The 24,113-nt window shown below is 45.2% G+C and overlaps 1 long non-coding RNA gene across 1 annotated transcript; it reads right to left on the bottom strand.

The window, feature by feature from the left end:
- Nucleotides 1-1,702: 1,702 nt before the first annotated feature.
- Nucleotides 1,703-24,113, bottom strand: LOC144158553 (uncharacterized). The gene is made up of 5 exons (XR_013320121.1): nucleotides 23,659-24,113; nucleotides 22,290-22,436; nucleotides 22,165-22,227; nucleotides 17,061-17,133; nucleotides 1,703-3,803 (listed from the first exon to the last, which is right to left on the bottom strand). It is a non-coding gene; the product is annotated as an uncharacterized LOC144158553 (long non-coding RNA).

Genomic DNA, 24,113 nt, shown 5'->3' with positions numbered 1-24,113 from the left:
AAGTTTACCGTGTCCTGATGATTCTCTTCACACCCTGAACAACTCTTTTACAGCCTCGGTATGTTTTACTGGGGGCCTTCTTAAGTGTATGCGGCTTGTTTAGCCTACTTCTTTTGCGTCAGTCCACTCTTTGCTGCCTGTCAGATCACAACTAATATATTACTGCTATTGCATCGGTTTGGCATTCATACATTTTGAAGTATTCCACAGTTCCAATGATGAAGGTTTGACTGCTTTTCGCCGTAAGACAAACTTTAGTACCATTTTTAATGCTTGTCCCTGTTTTCATGACATTTACATGGATCGGTTACATGCTGGGTCACACAAACTAAACAAAATAAAGTCAAGTATTTGTTTCATGACCAACACTTTCATACAGATAACCATGGTATAAAAGGTAAGTAACCATGCCAAAATCAAAACCACCACATAAAAAGTGCATGACCATGTATTTACTAGGCACTGCTTTAGTATCTTTTGCATATCTGGACTTCATTTTCCTCAGCCCCTTGTCATCTTTTTTGTCAGCAAGCTCTTGCAGTTCGGAGGTGAGGCTCTGCTATGCAGAAAATAGTATTGCTGAAGAACATTTTTGCTGAACTATAGCTGCTGCCGGCATTTTGCAGGACAAGTATGCCATTGTATATGCAATTTAAGCGCAAATATGTGCACACTGTGTAGAATGAAAAAATTCACAATATTTATGACCAATATAAGGCGTGCATTTATTAAGCGAAAATGTTTCAATACATCTACAGGACAGGAAATACTGTGAGAGCAAACATTAATGTCCTCTGTACACCGTCCGCCGGCACAAAAAAGACCACACAGATACACAACTCCCATTAGAGCAAAATGTCTCATGAGCATGACTCTAGAGTCTCTAGTGAAGCTCTTACGAGAGATTCTGCACAACCAAGGCCTAAGCTGAATGCAATCTTTCGTGAGAAACCAAGTGGAGTTTTTGAATAAAGCTCTTTTGGCAGACGCTGCACACAAGGGTCCTTCACCAGCGTGCATTTTTCATGCCTAACCAAGCCAGCACTTTTAGTGAAGCCCTTCTGACTAATTGTACAAATCTAGGACCTCTCACCGGAGTGTTTTTTCATGCCTAACCAGTATATATCTACTAGTAAAGCTTTTCTGACAGGTGCTACAGATGTAGGGCCTCTCTGCAAAGTGCAATCTTTCATGTGCAACCAAATTGTCTTTATGAGCAAAGCTTTCGTCGCAAAACCTACACAGGAAGAGTCTTTCACCAGAATGCAATTTTTCATGCCTATACAAGTAACCCCTTTTACTAAAGCTCTTATTACAGGTGCTACATGTGTGAGGCCTCTAACCAGAGTGCAATCTTTCATGTGCAACCAAGTTGCCTTTTTGAGCAAAGCTTTTGTTGCAAAAGCTACACAAGAAGGGTCTTTCGCCAGAGTGCAATTTTTCATGCCTATACAAGTCACTACGTTTACTAAAGCTGTTCTCGCAGGTGCTACATGTGTAGGGCCTCTCACCAGAGTGCAATCTTTGATGCGCAAGCAGGTTGCCTTTTTGAACGAAGTATTTGTGGCAAACGCCACACTCATAGGGCCTCTCACCAGAGTGAGATTTTTCATGTTTAACCGTGTCACCTTTTCGATAAAAGCTCTTCCGACAGGTGCTATACATGTAGGACTTCTCGGCAAAGTGCAGTCTTTCGTGAGCAACCATGTTTCTTCTTTAAGTAAAGTTTTTCTGGCAGAAGCCACATGCGTAAGGCTTTCCTCCAGAATGGGATCTTTCATGATCAACCAGGTCGCTTCTGTTAGCAAAGCTTTTGTGACACAAGCCCCATTCATAACGCTTCTTGCCAGAATGCAATTTTTCATGAGCAACAAGGCAGCTTCTTTTAGTGTAGCTTTTCTGCCATATGTTACACTTGTAGGGCTTCTCGTTGGTGTGCACTTTAACGTGGGTTTCAAGGTTTCATCTTCCACAGAAGGCTTCCTTGCCAACTGCACATGTGTGAGGCATCTTAATGGAACAAGCTTTGACATGGGCACCCTGCTGGTTCTGCTGTAGACAAGACAGGCAGGAATGAATCTTCCCTTCAAACAGGATTTCCTTGCATTCCTTTGAAAAACCCCTAATATCAAAGAATGAGACACCAAATTACCAAAATTGTAAGAAAATACCAAAAAACATGTTGACTGCCAACTACTTGACCTAAAAACCAGTTTTCTGGCGAAGAAATGAATAGTCCATCCCAACACACCTACAATTCCTACAGCAACAACGGGCCAATGTCGCTGGTAACATTTATTTTTGCATGGATCTTCCCTGAACATTCTATTTAAAAAATTCCCCTATTTGTTGACAATTAAAAAAAAGCACATCATGACGCCACATACACATATAGCATCGCAAGTCCAGTGTTTCACTTTTTTATTACGGTGAAATAACTGTAGAACTTGCATCATTTCCAATTCCAAAAAAAATGTCAAGGTATAATAAATAAAGGCGAGCTTCTCGAATGTACAGCCACCTGCAAAAATATCATGAAGGGTTCACTTACTAGCAAAATTTATAAAGTTCTAAAGAAGTTTGCCCCAAATAAGAGCGTTATTCATGTGCAAAACAACAAAAACGCTTGCGTTGCATTAATGAAGTTAGAAGACTAACACAGGCATCCACACATCTTTTGAGAGTCACAGTGCAATGGAGGAGCTTTATACCAAAAATAAAAAAGACAACTTTGGTAAAATGCATCAGTATTTTCTGCAAGACCGAACTGCCACATTCACATTCTTATTTTAAAAAGCAGCATAGTGTCCACAACATATGCCACAAATGTGGGCTACCTGGGTACCCTACTGAACTCAGTGTGCTCTGAATACAGTTGTAATTTTAAAGATATGTACTCCATTCATAAGAAGGCATAAAACTGCGGTGAGTGAGACTAGAAATGTATATCTGCAGGGGCACACTGAGTCTATGGTATGTCAGTGAAAAAAGGGACATATTCGAATATGAATAAAAATCACTCAAGAATCAAGCATGAAAAAATAAAAAATATACATATTGAACTCAACTGGAAATGAAACATCCGGCCATTGTCTTCCTATGGTAGTGAAAATTGCAAAGGCAGTCTGAAGGCACCATGTGGGCCACAAATGTAGTCGATCAATTAAAGTTTTTGCAGTGGAGAGGGTTAGGACACACATCTAGAACACTAGTTAGAATTCACATGTTTACCTCGCATAATGCGATAACATCAGATCGGAGAAGAAAACACCAGCACAAAAAATTACACCATATTCCCACGTGGGAACCCTGAGGTGATGCAAAGCATCTCGAGTTTGCAGTTTGCGGGATGTGCTGCTCAACATTGGCGTTTCGAGGCGGTGTCGCTTTCTCGCAGTGTGGGATCCACTGCTCGTCGTTGCCGTTTCGAAGCGGCTTCACGTTTTCGAAGCGAGGAATCCGCTGCTCGACGTTGCCGTTTCAAAGCGGCTTCACGTTTTCGAAGCGAGGAATCCGCTGCTCGACGGCGACGTCTCGAAATGGCTTCACGTTCTCGAAGCGAGGAATCCGCTGCACGACGTTGCCGTCGCAAAGCGGCTTCGCGTTCTCGAAGCGAGGAATCCGCTGCACGACGTTGCCGTCGCAAAGCGGCTTCGCGTTCTCGAAGCGCGGGATCCGTTGCGCGACGCTGGCGTTTACGTTCTGCATCGCGAGCTCTCCTCTGCGCAGCCTCGTCTTCAGATGTGCTCGCAGTTCTGGAAGTGGACTGGTTGTTGCTGGTTGAAGGCGTGACAGCCAGTTCACTGCGAGAATCGTTGGCGTCCATTGTCAGCTCATTGGACGGCGCAGCGTTGTTTCGACAGAAAGCAGCAATTGAAGGGAGCAGCGGCACGGACCTGGTTATCTGAAGTGGAGAGGAGGAGGGGAGAGGAGCAGCAGCGCGCACAGGTGGTGTGGGGAGGGAGAGAGGAGCATTGCGCGCGCTATCGCACCGGTGGTGTGGAGAGAAGGAGGGGAGAGAGAGCGGCGTTATCACAGCTGTTGTGGAGAGGAGGAGTGGACGCCGGACCCCGGACGACAGAGCCTCGACTAAGAGATGCTTTACATCTAAAAGCTTAGTTTACAGAGTTCTTGCCATGCAGTCAACTTGCGTATATCTGATAGGTCTTTCAGACAGTATTCTTGATCACGTCGGGTGACTCTGGGAAATGACATTTGTTGTCCACCAGTCTCAATAAATGCTAGTGTATTCACATTCCAAAGACCAGTGAAAGGGGACAGCCAATCTGTTAAGATGTGGTGGCTGTGTGCATGGAAATATTCCGGCTTTAGCCTTTCGTTTTTATAAAGACCTCCAAAACCACAACACAGTGGTTAAAAATTGATTTTCTCTTGTCACTCTAAATAGGTCAGTTTACTCAGTCTTTGCATTTTAGCCCTGGCCAAAGGCATTTTCGAGCTACTCCACGGGATTTATACTGGCTGTTATAGGACAAGAATTAAACGCGCATGGCGAGCTGAGATCTATATGCTGTAAAAGAGTAGGTAAAAGCATGTTTCGTGCACCCCCAGATAGCAGTAAATGTAGACAGGGAAAAGTGTGATCATTTTAAGTACAAATGCAGTATTTGAGCCAAATGAAAGAGACATTGCCTCTCATTCTGCAGCAAGAGGTGGAAAATGTAGATCTCTGAACAAATTGCAGTCTCACCAGCTGAATTTTTTTCATGCATTAGCATTCCCTTATTTGCATAAAGCAAAAGTAGCAGGATGTGTGAATAGTGAGATCTCTTGGATACTGCAACGAACAATATATTATTCAAATTGCCCTCAAGGTGAGCAGCGCGATTAGGAATATCTAATAGGTTGAAAGTATTTTAGAGCTCTAAAACACAAAGTGCCAAGAACAATGCCTTCTTAGTATGCCTATTTTTCTTTCGCTTTCCAACTTTCTGTCCTTTATTCTCGTCTCAGTGAGTTTTTGATAGTCCAAACATGTTGTGAAGGTGCCACCTTTCCTACTCTGAATCTTTTCCTGAGGCTTTCAAAGACCTAAGAGAGGAGACACACTGTATGGAGACACACCGTATGGCTGTTAAACATGCCACTCAGCTTCAACGGCGACATGTTTTGTCAGTTGGATTTGCCGAACGTGTGCAATGACCGCAGTTGTGTAAGTGTATTAAATATTGTTCCTGCTTTGTTCACTGATAGCTCCAGTTAACCTCAATGAAAAACACGTAATCTCTCGAGTACAGACCTTCTCCAACACAAATTCCTCAGCGTTGCCGTCAAAGACAGCTACAGTAGTTCCCGGACGAAGCGAGGGCGGGTAATTTGCGCTAGTATGATAAGAGACGAAGACGAGAATAGGATGTGCCCCTTGACTCACTAGGTTGACTCCACTATATTGGGATCCGGACATGTGCTTTGTGGCCCTAGCCACATTTTCTGGTGCCGCAACCTCCGCAATCTGGTTCCATTCCCGTAATCTGGTAGGCAAGGCTGCTGCCTACGTTACAACCTTGGCACTCTGCTCTGTGCCCAAGGTCACCTGGAAGGTGGCACCCATAATGGCGATGGGTGACGGTGCTGCTCATTGAAACCTGATTACTGTTCAAGCAGAAGAACAATGTGGCTGGGGCACTGCACCAAACAGTGTACACCAAGGAACACCCAGAGGTGCTCAGCCAAGGTGAGAGGCTATTGCAACTGTACAGCTCCAGCTACTACAATTCGGGAGCTGAACTTTCTGCCTGAAAGTGTCCACCACGCTTCCTTAGGCAGGTTTCTGATACTGGTCTGCAGGATTTGTTGGAAGAAACTCCATAACACAACATGTAATGTTCATTATCCTCTTGGACATAGCAACTTCATCTACAAGTCGAAGCAAACCCCAAACTTTTGTGGCCTTACGGCTACTAAAGAGATTGTTTTGTACAATGGATAGAAATAGGCATTTATGACCTTGGAGGTACACTAATGTTGCCAATGATGTTGAAAGGTCTGCATATCTGCTTGTGCCTTTTTGGTGCACTTTGTTAAAAATGGACAGCTTCTGGATGTTCACCAATGCACTGTACTTCAGAAGAGAGCTCATTACCCCAATCAACAACACTTTAGAGCACTACAAAGGAGTGAAGGCCATAAAGCAATCAAGATGATCGTTGCAAATTCTAACGACACATTTTCATACAAGTGTCATCACGTGGCACAAGCTGCTCGAATATGTGTTCTGGTTTTCTGAGCTGGTCAGAAAACCGCTGGCTCAGTATCAAATACCTATGTCCAGTGCCCATTGCCATTGCCAATAATTGTCTCCTGGCTTGCCCCGGAAATACCACAGTGGCCAGCAGACATTCGAGCTTACTGAAAATGCAGGGAGTCTATTTGTGGCCAGGAAACGTAGTACTGTGAAAGAAGCAATGGTGAAGGTAACATAACTTCTGTTCAGCACAACTGAAATTTCGCAATGAAGAGCCATTCGTGGTCCATGTGAGACATTGGTAGAAGCCTGGACTCAGGGGTAAGAGTGCCTGTAGAATTTTCTGCTCCACAACTTTAGCCACCTAGGTGGCAGCTGGCTGTGGCATGGTTACTCCGCATTTTTTATTTCTCCAGACTGAGGTCACAATCTCAGTCTGATCTCCATCGTAATGAAAAACGATTGCAAAGCTTTTGTCGTCATAGAAGGCAAACAATAGATCTTGTGATGGGCCTAGAGCTTAGATGGCCGACTGGTCATAATAACTGCACTGCTTTTGCATTGCTCACTCTTTGACAGAGGCCCTGTTCATAAATTCATGCACTATACAGCGTAGGCTCCGATCTAGGGCTGGCACAGCTATTCTTTAGAGCCAATAAACAGGTAGCACAGGTGCTTGGCTGCTGCCACAATACGATGGGCCATGTTGAACACTAACGTAGTATTGCCTTCATTTGGCTTTTGAATGTGCCATTCCAGGCGACTTCAGGCACAGTGTCAGTGCGTAATTCCATCAAAAGTGTCCTGTACTTGTTCACAAAAGCCATCCCAAATTGGCAACTTTCCTCAGCAGTTTTCAAACTGGTCCTCGCAATGTTTTTGGGCACAAAGTGCAAATTTTGAAGCTTTTGCTTGCATGTCCCCACGATGATATTAGCTGCACACTCAAAATATTTTAGCCAGTCAAGATGTCCTTGTAGACACCTTTTATAGGATATACCCAGAATGCGCTAATGCAGAAAAATAACCTGCAACTGCATTTGCTGTGTGATTACTTCCACTTGAGAAGCTTGGTGTTTGGGTTTCGTGTCAAAGAGGGTGCCGGGCTGCTGTTTAGACTCTGGTTCTGACCAATCTGCCGTAGTTTATTAGTCAACAATAATTTTGTGACACAGTGGGTTTGAACTGACAACCAGGATCATGTAAGTGGTGGTGTCGCTTACGTTATTTGGCCAGTGTCGTGTCAAAAAAAGCCCAATATGACCAATGGTTGTGTTACGTAACATCAGCCGGCGTAATGCCACACTAATTGCTTCTATGTTTACTTGTTTGTTCACAACGTTTATCGTTTACCGCACAATTCTTACTGCTATCAAAAGAATGCACATTAAATTTAAATGAAAAACAGCTTATTCTGTCAGCTTCTAATGCCTGTCTATTTGAATTGGACTTTGTTAGTATCGGCCAATCGCAACAAACTACTCATAATACGCATTAGGTTCAGTGAGGAAAAGTCACTAGTCAGTCTCATCGTTATTCTCCATTTTTCTGGTTATATTTAGTGAAGTTTGCGCTAAAAGTGGTGTAGGCAATCTTTTCAATGAACTAAAGTTGCAATTTGTGTTCATGGCTCCTTATGTTGCACAACATTATAGCCCACTATAGTTAACCCGGTTTTAACAAAATCCCGGCGAAAATGAAGAAACATATTCAATTTTGCAATGAAATTTTTGTCCACTTTTAATAAAAAAAACTTGGGGGGCAAACATGGATATAGTGAACAAACTTTGCCAAAAATGCAACAAATTCTTTGTAAAATAGCCGATAAAAGCTAGACATGAGTGATATAACCAGAGATAAATCAGACCTTCAGACCTGCCGCATGCAGACTGCATCATGAGCGAGCGTATACAGGAGAGAAACTCGCGCCAGTCACCATGTTCGAACTGTGGGGAAGCGAGATGCTACACTACAAGGCATGCACCCAGTGTTGCTCCTAAGGGCAGGCCTCTCTATCACTGGGTTTCTTCAAGCAACACCGTTACCCAATCATAGCCTTCACCACTGGTTCTAGTTTCAATGGCCACTCTTGCCTTCCCCATTTGCGAGCTCCTCAACTAAGCTACCGTAGTGCTCCCCTGATGAACAATCAACACGAGCGCCAGCACATAGACTGCGAAAAGAAAAGCTGTTTCAAACGTAAAACGCGCCATTATTGACGAAGGCCAGCATAACATAATGAAGTTCGATTGATTGATTGAGGGGTTTAACGCGCCGACGCAACGCAGGCGATGAGGCGCGCCGTAGTGGAGGGCTCCGGATTAATTTTGACCACCTGGGGATCTTTATCGTGCGCCGAAATCTCGTACACACGGGCGATTTTGCTTTTCGCCTCCATCAGAAAAGCGGCCGCCGCGACCGGGAATCGAACCCGCGACCTCGTGCTCAGCAGCGCAACGCCTTAGCCACTGAGCCACCGCGGCGGGTATAATGAAGTTTGAGATCACCCAAATATTGATGCTGTTGACAATCACCAAGACAAGGATAAGAGTGATGTAGTCCTGAATGATAATACTGGCCACTAGTGCAGATCGGAAGAGCATCCACAAGCCTTTGTACGGGGACTTGGGAGCAGGTTTGTTGACATTTGTGAAAAGCGTGTTCCATGAGTGGCCCCATTATATTTAAAAAAAAAAGTCAGAACTTCGCCTTTGTCCTGGGGCATGACAAATTCAAACCTGGCAATGGCTGGCTAGAACATCACAGAGATCGGCACATCATTACGTGCAAACACATTGTCAGGGAGGCCGTGTCCGTTGACGATGTGTTGCTCCAGACTTGGCTTCACAATTACCTTGACCAGATCTATGCACGCTGATCACCACATAAAAATGCTGATTAGACAAGGCTTTTTTACCAGCTGCTGCCAGCCAAGACTCACGCATCCAAGGATATAGGTGCGTTGGATACAAACCAAGTAAGGAGCATGTCACGCTCCCTGTGTGTTACAACATGGACACCACGAATAAGCAGTGCCTTCTGCCCAAAAACCACGTGGCTTGCAGCTACCCGCTTTTTTCCTGTGACATGCACTCACACAACAAAGCCTCGATGATGGGGACAGCTCATGGAAGTGGCTGACTGCTTCCTACCTGGCCATGCTTTCGTGAAAACAGGTGCTGCCACTGCGGGATAATTGCAGTGCCCCACCCCCTTTGATCCACTTTTACACACCGTAGAGGTACTCCGTCTCTAAACACTATGGCCAAATTTCTGTTGATAGACCAGAGGGTTATCACGAATTTGAAGGTGCACTACTGTCACTGGCCCGCTCATTGACATTTACACTGGTTTTCAACCAAAGGCTCATGGAGGGATGTTAAGCCCGAGACCATCACCCCCTGCTTAAAAGGCACATGCTTCTGTTGGGACAGGACGGCAGGGATGCCGATTCCATGGTTGCATCAGTTGCCGAGGATGTGAAACCTGCCGTCAAGCTTTGTGTGCCACTGGCGCAGGAAGGACTCGTCCCAATCGGTGTTGCCTTTGTCGAATTTTCCACGAGGGACAATGACAGTTCCACGGAACACACAAGAGACAAAGCATTCGCAATCCCAAGTGCTGCAGACAGTCACAGCCAGTGAGAATGCTAGCGAGAGTGACAGCGACGATGATGGGTGAGCGAGACCAGCAGCAGTGCTTACTAGAATGGCGCTGGATGTGACTGGTACGCTGTGGTGGTACTTTGTTGGTGCTGTTCTAGTACAAGACGACTTTGCTCATTTGGATAAATTGGAGGCCGGATTTCCGAAGATGTCTCTGCCTCATGGTGTGCAGTTGTGGATCAACGGATTGTTAAGCAATAAATGCCTGATGCAAACATGTCAGTGACCCCATGCCTGCCATTACAGTACATACAAACTGGTCGAGCATAAGAAAATAAACTCGCAGTGTGCAGTGCAGCTAACCTCGTCAATGCGCACCGGAAAGAAAGACAACACGAAGTCTGGCGGTCTGTGATTAGGCCACCTTGGCATGGTGGGCTCACTCCTGCCCCACTGCTTTCTGCTAGTGTTTTTTAAAGGGGCCCTAAATAGGCTTTCGAAGGTAGCCATTTCAATCGCACTATCACTAGAGTACTCTTTCACGCCAACGCATACCAAATATTACACCTCTTCATAAAGAATGGGCCGCACAAACACGCAAAAAAGATCCTCTTTCTTTTCTTGTTTACCTGCTACTTCCTCACCGCCATACTTCCGTGCTCTGACGTGGCAGAATGCTCTGACGTAGCCTCTTTGATTGCACGAGCACCGAATAGTACGGCACCGCTATTGGTGGGCCCCTTTAAATGCTGTAGCCAATCAGCGTATCCGGCTCTGGGGGAAGTGCGGGTGCCGTTCCGGCAAGTGGCGCTCTGGCACCGGCGGCACGTCGTATTTCAGTAGGGACAAATGTAAATCATTGCTATCCGTCACACGAGGTTGCTGGAGTTTGTAGATATAGCGCATCATTTACAAGGTATGAATAACGCTGAAAAACACTTCCTGTGTTTTTCCCTGATGTCGGAAATGCCACTACAAGTGCAACCATGGCAAGCATCTGCCAGCACGGTCATGCAAGAAGCCCCTTCTGTGGTGTATGGCCGATTCGGCATACACTGCAGCAGCTAAAAAGCGAAAAACGCCAAAGCGGGACTAAAGGGACCGGGCAGCTGGATGGGTGGCGCCACCACTCGGCGCTCCCCTAGTTAGTGAAATTAGCCGGTGCATTAAACTACACCGCCTTTCGTTGTTTTTGCTGTGTTTGCTTTGGTGCCTGAAATGTTTTAGTGGGGTTGTGAGCGAATATGCGTGGGGAGCGAAGTCTAGACAGATGCATTGGGTTCTTAGATGCAATAACAGCTAAGTAAACTTGTCAGACGTTTCCAAAGTTGGCTATGGGTGGTAATGGCATGAGCTCTTTTTGCAGCGATCTATGCTTGGCGATTGCTTGACGATCTGAGTATGAAAAAAACGAGTATTATGACTATTCATTTCTCCCTAAATGCTCTAACGGCTACATAAACTTATTGGACGCTTCTAAAGGGGGTAATGGGCTACATTGACATGAGCGCTTCTAGCAGTGGCCTGCGGCTGCCTCTGCGTGATCTGAGTAGGAATAAAAATATTATTATATTCATTTATACTACTTTAAATTACCTTACCTGGTTTAAATGACTACGGTTTCCACGCCAGCCTTAACAGTGGGATACCTATGCTTTGGAGAGAAAGGCACTTACGTACGAAATCTATTGCCATGTGGCCATGGAAACATTGCAGCAGTTGACAATTCCTTTTTGTAATCGTCAGCTTTGTGCCCTCAGCGTTCATGACTGACAGCAGGGATCTAGCCAAACGGGGGCGCAGAGGGGCTGGAGTTCAAACCCCCTGTGAATTTTTTTCTGGGCAGCACGTACTCCAGACTTCTGTTCCTTTTGGCAAAAGTCAGCCATTCCCTTAACTCAAACCCTCTTAAAAAAATGCTGCCTACGGCCCTGAGTCACAGCATGGGAGCCTGCGAGCCCAGCTGGAACTCCCACTTTTGTAGTGGCCATTTTATCAAGAGCCAAAGTAATTCAACCACCCAGCAGCCCAAGCTCCAAACCATCACCCCACCCCTTCCCATTTTAACACCTGTGTGCCTATAAAGGCTGGCACCAATAGTTAAAAAAAATGTGGCAATGGTAACATCAGCCTGTGTTTTTTAATGCTGAAGTATTCTTTGCCGAGTACCTCAAAAAACGTGTAATGCCTTCTGAAGATACCAAAAACGCATGACTAGGTGCCTAAAATAGGAGTGCATCAGCTCGAGTCCACCAGCACAGACGCATTTCCGAAACGCTTGAAGCAGTTAGGATATGGAGAGGGGTCACGGAAGTGCAAAATTCAACAGCAAAATCATCCAGCTGTGGTTGAACGTGAAGCATTGTTCGTGCGAAATAGAATAGGAAAGGGTCAAAGTCAGACGCTGCGATCAAAAGCCCAAACTGCGTGCTGGCCAAATTCAAAGCTCAACTATTAAACGTTTAGATCCAGAAGGCAACCAAGGAAACCTACACGCAAAAGCTTTACGATGAAGCGTCATCGTCGTTATAGGGAGAAGTGCATGATTTCTCAAGCGTAGGTGGCAGCTTTTAAACCATGACTGCAGCATTCAGTTGCGAAACTGAGGGCTGGTTTCTGGCACTCTCCTGTCTCTTGTCCTTCGCCCACGCAGGAATTGGTTTTTGAAAAACCATTAGCCAAATACCCAGCAACCATTCTTATAAAGTAATGCTTTTCAACGACAAGCAAAAACGTTCTACTATCATGAGGTATTCATTCTCTAAATGATTCCCGATTATTGTAGTAAGCGCATTTCTGTGAAATTAAACACGTTTCAACTGTAGTTAATGAAGTTACGGAGCGTCGTCCATCAAAATTTATGTTTCGGGGTAAATGTTGGAAGGCATCCTCGAACTTTGTTTTTCGGTTGTGCACGATGCCATTTCGTCATCAGATGCCAAAGGCGAGCGCCGTAGCATTCCCGGATTGGCTGCACACACCAACTTTGTAGGAGCATTTAGTTGCAATATATTCCTCGATGCGCCAAATTGCATGTAGGCATAAAAAATTTTCACGAAGGAAAGGACTTGCACTTCCAGCATGACTTTGAGCTTCATGCAGTGAGCGTCGTGTGCTATTTGTAACTGCTAAGTATGGGCGTAAATCACACACATGGCATGGCTCGTAAAGGCCGCCTCTGCTTTCAAGATTTATCGATCTGAAAAAATGTCCTTGTGCTCATCTACTCTTTGCAAGCTGCACCGCAGCAGAACAACAGAAAGCCACCGGCATTCCACTGATGAGCAGTTTGCCACGGGCGGCGCTGTTCGCTGAAGTGACGGTTGTGCCACACAACAGCCGCCCCGTCCCTATTGCTGAAAATCAGTTTATAAATACATGAGAGGGGGTGACTGCAGTGAAAGATTGCAGTGGCGATCGTTGTCAGCGCGGCTTCGCAAAGCAGTGAGTGTATAGGCTCCGGACAGTAAAGTTTGCCGCGCGAGCGCAGTGCAAGCCGCGACAGACACGCGCAACTCTGAGTCGGTCCCGCCGCGCCGACCGCCTTCACTGCCAGTAAACGCAACTCTCCAAAAAACGTGTGTTATAAGGCTACTTGCGCGTATATGTACTACATAGTGCAACAAAGTCATGCAAAGTGTTATATAGTCGGGGGAAGCCTTTAAATAAAACGGGGCGCTGATAAAATGCTGTCGCCTCGCTACCGAGCCGTAGGCTAACACAAATGGGAAGCATGTGTTCAAGGCTTTGTATTCTCCCGCGGATTCTTATTCGCCGTTTTTTTTTCGCAGATACCAAGCATGGTTACTAAATCTTGAAAGGCCCACATTAAGCGAGCGGACTACATGCTGCTGTGGTGTAGGATCAGCTTGTTAGTAGACTGGTTAGCAGGTGGTCAATACACATAAGTGCGCCTTAAAATTGGTAACAAAGAGGGCCCCCAAGCACAATTATAGCATTGTAGTTTTATCAACCAGCGGTTCTACTTTGCTTCATCTAATATTCCGCGTGCTTATACCACCGTATTAAATACATATAATTACATATGGGGCGCGGACACATATAGGCATTAACGTTCCCAAATGTTTCGCGAGCTTTTAGATAGCATAGAATCGCCGGCTCTTCTTGCAAAAGAAACAATGACATTGTTGTCTAAGCCACTGAAAAGGAAAGAAAAATGGAGCTAAGACGTGCCGCAATAAAAGTTGGAACAATATGTACACAGGAAAAAAAGTTTCGTGTTCAGGGAGGAGCAGGAGGAGGAGGACAAACTTTATTTATCCCATCCGTTGTTATTGCGGTCACTCTGGACCAGTGAGGAGTGTACTCAGGGAACTAAATTTTTCTCCCGTGACTTTTGTTGCACAGGTGTTGACGGTAATAAAAGCGCTACTATGCCTTACTAAAAGAGGTCTCCTGCCGAACATGCATTGGCGTGGGGAGAAAAAAAAACCCAATTATGAATATTTCGTAATTTATTCCAATACGCCTACTAGATGTCCAGCTTACCCCTCTCACCATCCCATCCCTGCCCAAAGAAATTTCTTGGGATAGCCTTCTCGTGATGAGTTTCTTTTTTCGGGGTGTGATTACATGTATGCAACTAGCGTACTGGGCTACAACTGGAAGCCCACAAGTTTCTCGGCAAAGCGGGCGCTTATTAGCGTCCGCACTTTCACTATAACCCAACAGACGTGAATTTCATACTGGTACATGTATGGAGCATCACATTCGGATCAAAGACCTATATGTAACTCCCATGTGGTCCACTTAGTGGTTCTGCAGTCGCATGCAAGTGCACTCACATGGATGGAATACCCCGCGCGAAAACATCGTGCAACGTCTAATATATTTGCAGACAAAGCCTCCTCTTTTGTGGATTAAACAATATAAATTACGTTTACTTTTGAAGCGAAACATGCTGATCTTGAGAAAGGTTTGCCCCGCAGGCAGGCTGTAGAAGCGTTTCTCTTCTGGGCATCACGCCTATGCAGTCTCTATAGCCTTCCTATACGAGTTCAACCGAATAAGTCCTTCTTCATTCACATGCACTATGTCGCAGGATTACTTTACAATCTCTTGCTTCGTTTTAAGCCCAAAAGGGGCGTCTAATATGCTTCATCTGCGCTGCAAAAAGGAGAGCGCCCCCGGGCCAGCAGCATACCAGCTTGCGGGGACCGACCCAGTGTTGCGCATATCTGCCAAAGGGGGCGCTGGGTGTCGCGGGCTCCGTGTCGCCCTCTGGCCGCTGTCCGGTGCCTATAAGTGCAGCTATGCTAAGCCTTTTCTGAGCGTCTGGGCCTCAAAAGGTACTGTTCGCCACGACAGTGCTGTACGCGGAAACGCTAGCGTGTCTCTAATAATTGGTGTAAAGCATGAGCCAGCAAATTGTTCTTGGGACCCCTTATCTGGCCTTAAAATGCTTGTTTCCCCTATTCTAAAACTGACGTGCCGATGCAACCACGACTGACGCGAGGAGCACGGCCGCCAGGTATTTCAAGCGGGCCGATCTGTCCGCTCCTACAACTACCTCCTCCTACAACTACTGCGTCCTTTTATGCAGGCTCCTCCTACAAATGCTGCTCGACAGCTGTAGGAGTCTGCATGTCAGGTACCAAAAAAAAAATTGTGACGTAGCGCCGAGCAAAGGCTGCGCGCATCCCGAACGTTGCCCTGTTTATCTTGGTGGCTTTGCGCCTGGTCAGTGACGTCACAGCTTCCACAGTGCTCCAGAGGCACGATGAAAGGGTAAGAACTCCAGCCATTATTGCTGGTTCTTTTTAATGAACGATAACTTGGCTAATACTCGACGCTTTTGAACCATTTTTGCAGCAAGATGTTCTCTGGATAGTACTTAAGCGATTGCACACGTAAATCGCAACTTTTAGAACCCTGTTTAGGGCCCCTTTAAAGTGAAGCATTCATCAGCTATTCACTGATGTCATATGTTGCCCACAGAAAACGTGCTGCAGAAGCCAAATTTCTCTGCCAATGGTGATGATCATGTGTGCAGTGAATAAAAAATTCTTCCCATAGTTGCAATCGAACCTTGGTCTCTCGCGTTTACGGACAAAGTCCATCCAATTGTGCCACTCCAGAACAGTTGAAGCAATTCTGATTTGGAGATAGATGCATGAATGTGTCAAATTAAGCAGAAAAGATGTGCACACCTCTATCTAACGATGACGATGGCTGAACGTGAAAGTTATTTGTGTGAAATCAAATGGCGAAGTGTCGAAGTCAAAGACGCAGCAATTAAGTCCAACTGCATGCAAGTCAAGCTCAAAGCTCAATGAGTCATAGTCCAAACTATCTGCGAGTGAAAGTTCAAATTCAGATAACAACCAAGAAATCTCTTACGATAAAGCTTTGGGTTCAACCATTGTCGTTCAACTAACGAGTGCATGATGTTTGCCGTGGGCTTAGGGATATTGTTTTTTTCGACTTGCAATTTCAACGCTCCTGGTAGGTAGAGAAAATGAATGGTGGGAAGGACGAGGTGGTGTGAACCGGCAAGAGCTCATAACAAGACATGCACAACTGCACCGGTAATTTGCTATTAAAACTGTGTATTTTTTATTTTTGCGCAACAATTTCGAGATTGTTACCATCAGGGGTACACCAGAATCAGATAATGGCAGTGCAACATCTGCTGGTGGCTAGGCCTTTTATATTTATACTGTTTGTTTTGACTTCAACGTCGAGATATAGTGAAGATGGATATGAGAAACTGATTTTTGCTTCCAAATGTGTTCATGTTAAATGGGCTGGACTGCAACTGCAAACGACATCTTGTTATTTAGGCTAGTCAATAATACATTATGGCACTGAAATGAAGCACAAGGGTTCGTGAAGGATTGAAGCCGAGCAGTATTTCCGAAAAAGACCGGTATATCCTCAGAAAGATGTGAGGGCACAGGATGCCCAGCATGATCATCATGGGCTTGGCTGCTTGCTCTGCTGCTAGACCAAGGGGTCGAGCAGCAGAGCAAGCAGCCCATATGGCTTGATCGTCTCTGCCTGTTTTGTCCCAGATTTTTCAATTACAGCGCATTTCTTATAGCTGCCGGTGTTCCTCATGCCACTGGCACTTATATACTGGCACGCTACTTATATTTGTAGACGAGCCGCTCCACTACATTTTTTAAACCAGATCCCTTCAGCTGAGAATGTGACTCGCTGCTTGAAGCCACGGCTCTCCACTGTGTTGATGTTCTTCAAGCAACAGTATTGTAAGCATTGCAACTCACCATGTATAGGTTGAATGTAGGTTGCAGCAGCAGATGTGAGGACCAGCTTCCACCACAAACACTACAGCATTTTCTGAAACAGGGAATTGATTTGAAGCGTGAAATTGGTCGTTGTCCACATCCAGAACTGAAAAAAATCAAACGTCTCGATCTTGATTCAAGCATTTAATGCGCTGACGGAACCGAGGCGATAAGGCGTGCTGCAGTGAAGGGCTCGGGATTAATTCTGACCACCTGGGGATCTTTACCGTGCGGCGAAATCTCGTACACACGGGTGTTTTTGCTTTCTGCCTCTATCAGAAAAGCAGCCGCGACGACCGGGAATCGAACCCGCGTCCTCGTGCGTTGCAGCACAACGCCTTAGCCACTGAGCCACCGCAGCGGGTAAAACAAAATCAAATGTAAAGGGAGCTAAGGACAATGGGTGTTATACAGGCTCTCGGACAGGTGCTATACATGAATGTACTTATATTTTACCTACCAGTTAAACGAATATATCGTTAAATGCTTCAGTAAAGCTTTATTAATGGAGCAATTATTCCTCATGCAGTGTTAACTCTGCAAAAGCACGGCTGTTGACAACAAATGCTGGCCTTGAATAGAAACCATAATCAAACCTAACGAATACAGTGAAATGCCCGAAGGACCCACTGTTACACTGTTTGTCCTACAAAAATGCATTTGAACGGTACATTGCTGCATTGCAGCCACACGGTAAATACTACTTTTACACCAAAGTCACTTTTCCATCACATACTGCTATCACGGTAAACACTAATTTTGCGCCTTTACATCCAGGTCTGCTGTATTTTCCGGTGTACGAGTCACCGTTTTTTTTTTGAAATTTTCTTTCGCGCGTGTTATCCACCAGTGCGACTGATGTATGGAATAACTCCGGTGCGTGGCGGCAGTTCCTGGTCCACGTTCGAAAAGGTGCCTGTGTGCCACGTGATGTCAGCGCACAATAACAGACACAGCTTGGTCTAAATGAATGAATTATTATTAGCGAGTCAGAGGAACAAGGCTTTGATGGTTTTGCCTAAACGCCATCTGTAAGCACATGCCATCTGCGTGTATCAGTAAACCATTTTTGAGAAGTTCTGTCCAGACTTTGGACGGTAGATGCATGTGTCTAGCACTACTTAGCGGGGGATGCGTTCACAGGCGGCGGCCGCCACAACCATATACTTTTGCCGCACTTTTTAACGAACTGATCCTGTATGACTTTACTTCATTAACAAGTGCGTTTTGTACACCGGTGCGGCTTATACAGCGGTGCGACTTATATACGTTTCTTTTTTTTTCACCCGAAAAAGTCGTTTCGAGGGAAGTGCGACTTATAGGCCGGAAAATACGGTATCTTTGCCTTCTCTGTCTCTGCAACAAGTTCCTGAACAATCCGCCTGTGTGCCATACCAACTATCCCGGCAAAAAGCTTTATGGGGTTTAAGTACCACTTTAAATCAGGTCATCTTTATAATTTAGCTGCACTCTATAAATTCTCTTTTGATTACGGTCGCACATCTCCTTTTTTCATTTTGTGAGATGAAGCTGGTGCAGTTTTATAAAGCTCGCAACTGCTAGTGGCATACAGGGCAGCACAAATGTATTAACTAGGACGCGAATACTTCACAAGCACGCAGGCTCAACAAAACTCACAAACAGTTTCCAGAAAGGCAATGGGAACCCCTCCCACTGTTACCTGTGCATTCCTGTATTCACACGGAATACACATAAAAGGCCACTAGATCATCACAAGAATGAGGGATGGTAACGCATAAATTGTAAAAAAATTATGAATAACATGTGAAGTGTCTGAGATTGGTGAGACAGTGCACTGCATGTGACCTAACACTGAGTCTGGTTCTTCTCAACCGGGTACAAAACATGAAAGCTGACAGGCCAGCATACGCTGTGAGTTAGGAGGCAAGCAACACCAACTGAAAACAATACAATACGTAGCTCAAAACTTTGAATACGACAAAAAGTGTAATATTCCTAGACTGATAGTTTCAAGTCCAACTTCGCCTCACAAACTTTCACAAGATCTTTTGTCTCCTATGATTCCTGTTATCCTACCCAGCACACGTAACACTTAAGCAACATCCTTTATGTGAGCCACTGTGACCCACACCAAAGCTTCTCTCGCAAGGAAACATGTTTAACTTGTTTCAAGTTGCATCATCATGAAGGACGGCACCATTTGCATAGAATTGTTGGTCCCATTAATACCAAGTTCACGGAGACTTCACAAAACTCTGAATGAAACAAACTTCAAATTAACCAGAAATAACAAAAAAAACACATTTTGTAATTTTGAAAGCTCACTCCTTAAGAAAAGTCAGCCTTTGCCGCCTGCTTTTGCTTGCACAACCTTGCTGCGGAAAGTGAATTCTGCAGACTGCAAATGCCTCTGAGTGATTCTTGTGCATTGTTTTCTGCAGTAAAAATCCACTACGCAAAAACACGGGCTGCAGCTACATCAGCAGCCAGCGGTTGGTGGCTCAGTTTTGACGTCGTCGTCAATGTCACTTTCGTCACTAGCCGACCATTCCCATCGAGTGACTTCGAATTATCAGGAGGCAACTGTATTAGCTGAGCTTGTGACCTCGTTACTTGGGCAGCCAGCAGCACAGTTCTTTGGGAAACACAGATTGCACACAGAGCTCTGAATGTAACCTCTCCACATAATAAAAGATTCAAGGGCACCTCCAAAAGGCAGGTAAAAATGCCAGCTGCTGGGAAGTCTGAGTAAAATAAGTGCGTGACTTGCGATTGCTGCCTCTGTCCCACACCCAAAACACACCTTTCTCACAATATTTCAAAATCATCAGTCTCACCAGAAGTGTGTCATTAAACTGCAAAAGGAAAGGGAAGAAAAACAAAAGAACTAGGGTATGGGAGTAAGCAGCTATGCCTGTTTAGAGCACACTTTCTAGGCACCATGTCATGCGTACCTTAAAAGGACCATGAAGACAAAATGCAAGCTTGAATCTTTCAAAAGACTGCGATTGCCTCATTAGAATAACACTGACGCTACTTTTAACACTAACTTCACTCAAATAATCTGTATAATTAGGAAGAAAGAGAATGGCCATGTGACCCACTAGCTCGTTTCCTGCAACAGAACCTATGATGTCATATTCCAAGCTCTGCGATTGGCTGAGGCCGGCGAAAGCAAAGGCAAATTAGGCAGGCTTGATCAGCTTACCGAACAAGTACCAACAGCAGTACACATCGGTACTTCCATGTTTACGTGCATTTTCGTAATTACATTGTTTACGCCACCATTCTTACTGCTGTGAAATGAATGTGCATTACTACATTTAAATGCAAATACCTCGTTCCGCAAGTTTATAAGCCCTGCCTTCTTTGCGTTTGCTTTTGCCTGCCTATCAATCGCACAGCTTGGCATATGACCACATAGGTTCTATTAAGGTAAATCAGCTAGTGGGTTGCATGGTCATTCCCTTCTTTACTAATTATATAGCTTGTCTGAGCGAAGTGTGCATTACAAGTGGTATCAGTATGATTCGAACGAGACAATCTTTTGAATGAACCAAACTTGTGTTTCGTCTGCCTGGCCCCTTATTTAGAGCACATTCTTTTTATAGCAGTTAGAATAATGGGGTAAACAGTGGCAGTTACGACATAGAAGTAGCGAGGCGTACTGCTGTTGGTGCTGCACACATACTTGTTTTAGCTGCACAACAGTACGGCACTTTGGGGTTGCCTCAGACGACACCGGCCGATTGGCCTAAGCAATAGTGTGATACGAGACCATATTTGTCAAGTGAACACTATGTTTCACGAAACAATTATTTTCTACCTTAACAAAAACAAGGCAGGTGAATATGTTCAAAAACAAAGCATAGGGAGAAAACGGCCTGGCGTGTAATGGTGGCTCCATTGAGGAGGACTGACGGTAAACAAGGCTCAGCAGTCGGCTGCCAAAGCTAATGGTGCACTAGGTTTCGCTTGAAGACCTGTTCTTGTGGTGTAATTGCAGACGTCACGAAAACACATGTTTTGGCGGGAGAATCAAAATTTTTACTTACCTTAATAAATGTCTCAGTTTGCTTAGTCAGGAAGCATGTCTCAGGAAGCATCGTGTGCTTCCGGACAAGCGTGGGGGGGACTATAAAACACGAAATCTATCGAATAAAGCAAACTTGCATTCTGTCGGCAAGGCCCCTTTAAATTGTGTTGGAATGTGGCTACATAAGGAAGGTGAGCCCACAGCTAATTCTTCTGGTACGGCAAAGTCAGCTTCACTGACAGGCTACAAAACTCCTGCACGGCAAAACAGCCTCACACCCATGATTTTGGCAAGAACAATGCACAGTACGCTGCCTTCGTGAGCAGTGTACAGTATAGGCTAACCTTGTACACAATTAGTTCTCGCTCAGCTTGGATGGCTCTCCGGTGAAATGGTTCACTGTAGCGTGCTGACACATCAAATAAATGGTGCTGACCAATTTTCAAGCCAGGCTAGGTGCCCGAATATAAGCCCAACGATGCGCAGTCCTATGGCTGCGGCTGCACTTTCCACAGTCCCCCAGAAAGTGCCCGCAAGGTGACGCACCGATCGCAGAAAAATGGCACTGTCCTGAGAACACCGAAGAATTCTGGTGTATAGATAGCATGTTTACGAAAAGTTCTATACTGGAATAATAAGGCAATACAGTGACCGAGAAGTGAAGAAAGACTGCCCCTAGGCTATGAGACGGGTCGGTAGATATCTACAACCAAATTTAGAACGCCCAGAATTACTCAATTGGTCGTGCTGAAACAGCACGACAAATTTTGGATTTTCATAGCAGATGCAGCCACTGCAAAATAGCATAACAGCTTTGCCCCTACAGTATTGAGGTGCTTACTAACAAATTCTTTTTCCCATAGTACATAGTGGTGGAATGCTTGGTGTGCTCAAAATTTTAGAAGTAAAAAACCACCACGGCTTCCTATTATCACCATATCAAAATTACCAATCACACAAAATATTACTTAAAATGAATGCTACAATAGAAATTATTACTTCCACCCTATTGACTGCTCATTACTGAAGTGCTTATATAAGAGAAAAAAAATGCAGGATCCAAACCTGAAAATTCCTCGCCTGTTTGGGAGCTTCGATTGATGAACACCATAGGAGCGCACTGCGTACCTGATAAAAAAATTCAGTGAGCAGAACATATAACCAGCAGTTAAACAAAATAGGGAAGGTACCTATGGCACTGGTAGTAATGGCTGCCTGTGTATTTTGGCTGCAGGATACATTTCGGCCAGAGGCTGCATATGTTGACGTTGCCATGACACAGCTCTTAGGCATCAATCAAGTTGAACATAGAATGCCTGCTATTGGATTTGGGTCTCCTGGAAGAGAAAGACAGAAACACGGTTGAAAACTCACAAAATTACTCGAGACGCCAAGAGTACCACTAATAAGACGATTTCTAGTTTTACTTCTCCGAAAAAAACAGCAAGCCACGGGAGTAGCTTTTTCAATCAGATAAACGTCTGAAGAGAGAAGCATCCTTGCTATGCGAAACGGGTTATGGTCTATTCATGTATCCTTCATTCCCTTCTGCATTAGACCGTACTGGAGGAGGTGTCAGTCTGCGCGCCTCAGGGACTTCTTGCCATTTTAAGCTTCTCCCTGGGTTTTTTAAGCTGTTTAAAACAGATTTACTCTGTTAATTTGCATCAAGCTATATTATGTGAGTTCTAATTGTATTTACAGGCTTACCACTTCATACAAACAGAGCTTTATCAGTTTTCTATTTACAGCTTTATCGCAAGCTTCATCATTAAAATGAGCACAAACACATGCAACGACATCCGATCACAAAGATTGCAGTGTCAAAGTAGACAACATGGAGTTTTCAAGCCACATTCTCCTCTCTTGAAATATACGTATGGCCACTTTTTCAATGCAAAGCATTCTTTGGCTATTCCAAAGGCACCTGCACGCAGGCTCGATGGGGGGCGCCGCGCAAGCAAACAGCGCTGTGGTTAGTTTTACGCCCGTAAGCTAAAGCTAGTGGCTGCACAGCCGGCGAATTTTTTTAACATCGTGTGAGCGTTGGCCTGCGCGTGGCTCACCGGTTGATCATTGTAGAATGCGGCTAAACGAGCAACGGTGGGTCGCATGCGCCGAACCGAACGATTCCGCCAGCGCGAACCGTCGCCTATAAGGCTGTGCCCGCAGGTCGAACACAACCCCTTTACGCTCGCAATCAGCCGACTATTTGCACTGCCTGGCAACGGTGACTGCGACTTCGCGTGCACCTTGTTCACGCCAATGAAAACAGGCGGTTGATTACGAGCGAAATGGGGCTGTGTCGTGCTTGCGGGAACAGCATAGCAGACGACGGTTGCACTAGCGGAATCGTTCGCGCATGTGACCTGCCCTCGAGGGCGCCGACTCACACGATAGTATTAAAGAATTCGACCGCTGTACTTCGCGTGTATTGCCACGTATCATTTAGCGGTGCGGTTCTGGATTCATTCCAGCGTAGCTCTCGCGGCGGTATTCACAAAGTGGACTTCACGTAACACGAGTTTGGTGTTAGGATTGCGTGTCGAGTAACGTTACCTGAAATGGGTATTCCACCAAAGGTAGTTCGAGGCGTGATCAACCGCTGTTTCACCACAGCGAATACCCCGGGATTCAGGAGATGCAAAAGATATACACGTCACTCCACTCAAACTAAAGGCAACTGTGGCCGATGGGTAGCCGTCAGTAGGAAAAACACAGGTCGTCGCTGGACGCCAGACACAACCACCTCCATCGACGTGAGAAGGCGGACAGATATTTTCATTAACTCCTGTGAGGCACACATCGATGTGTTAGCGGTATCTCACGACGCGTCTTCACAGCCACTGAGGACACGATTCTAGCCATGGTTAGATGTGTTAGCGGTATCTCACGACGCGTCTTCACAGCCACTGAGGACACGATTCTAGCCATGGTTAATCCGTCTATCATAAGCTAATTTTCTGAACTACACTGACTATATACACGTTCACGCGGAGACGTTGCTCGAACCA

This window comes from Haemaphysalis longicornis, unplaced genomic scaffold, assembly GCF_048455015.1.
Source record: "Haemaphysalis longicornis isolate Haplotype H1 unplaced genomic scaffold, Haemaphysalis longicornis Haplotype H1 scaffold_10, whole genome shotgun sequence".
NCBI lineage: Eukaryota > Metazoa > Arthropoda > Arachnida > Ixodida > Ixodidae > Haemaphysalis > Haemaphysalis longicornis.
Note: the sequence above shows the minus strand (reverse complement) of the source record. Positions and strands in the feature narration are given on the sequence as shown.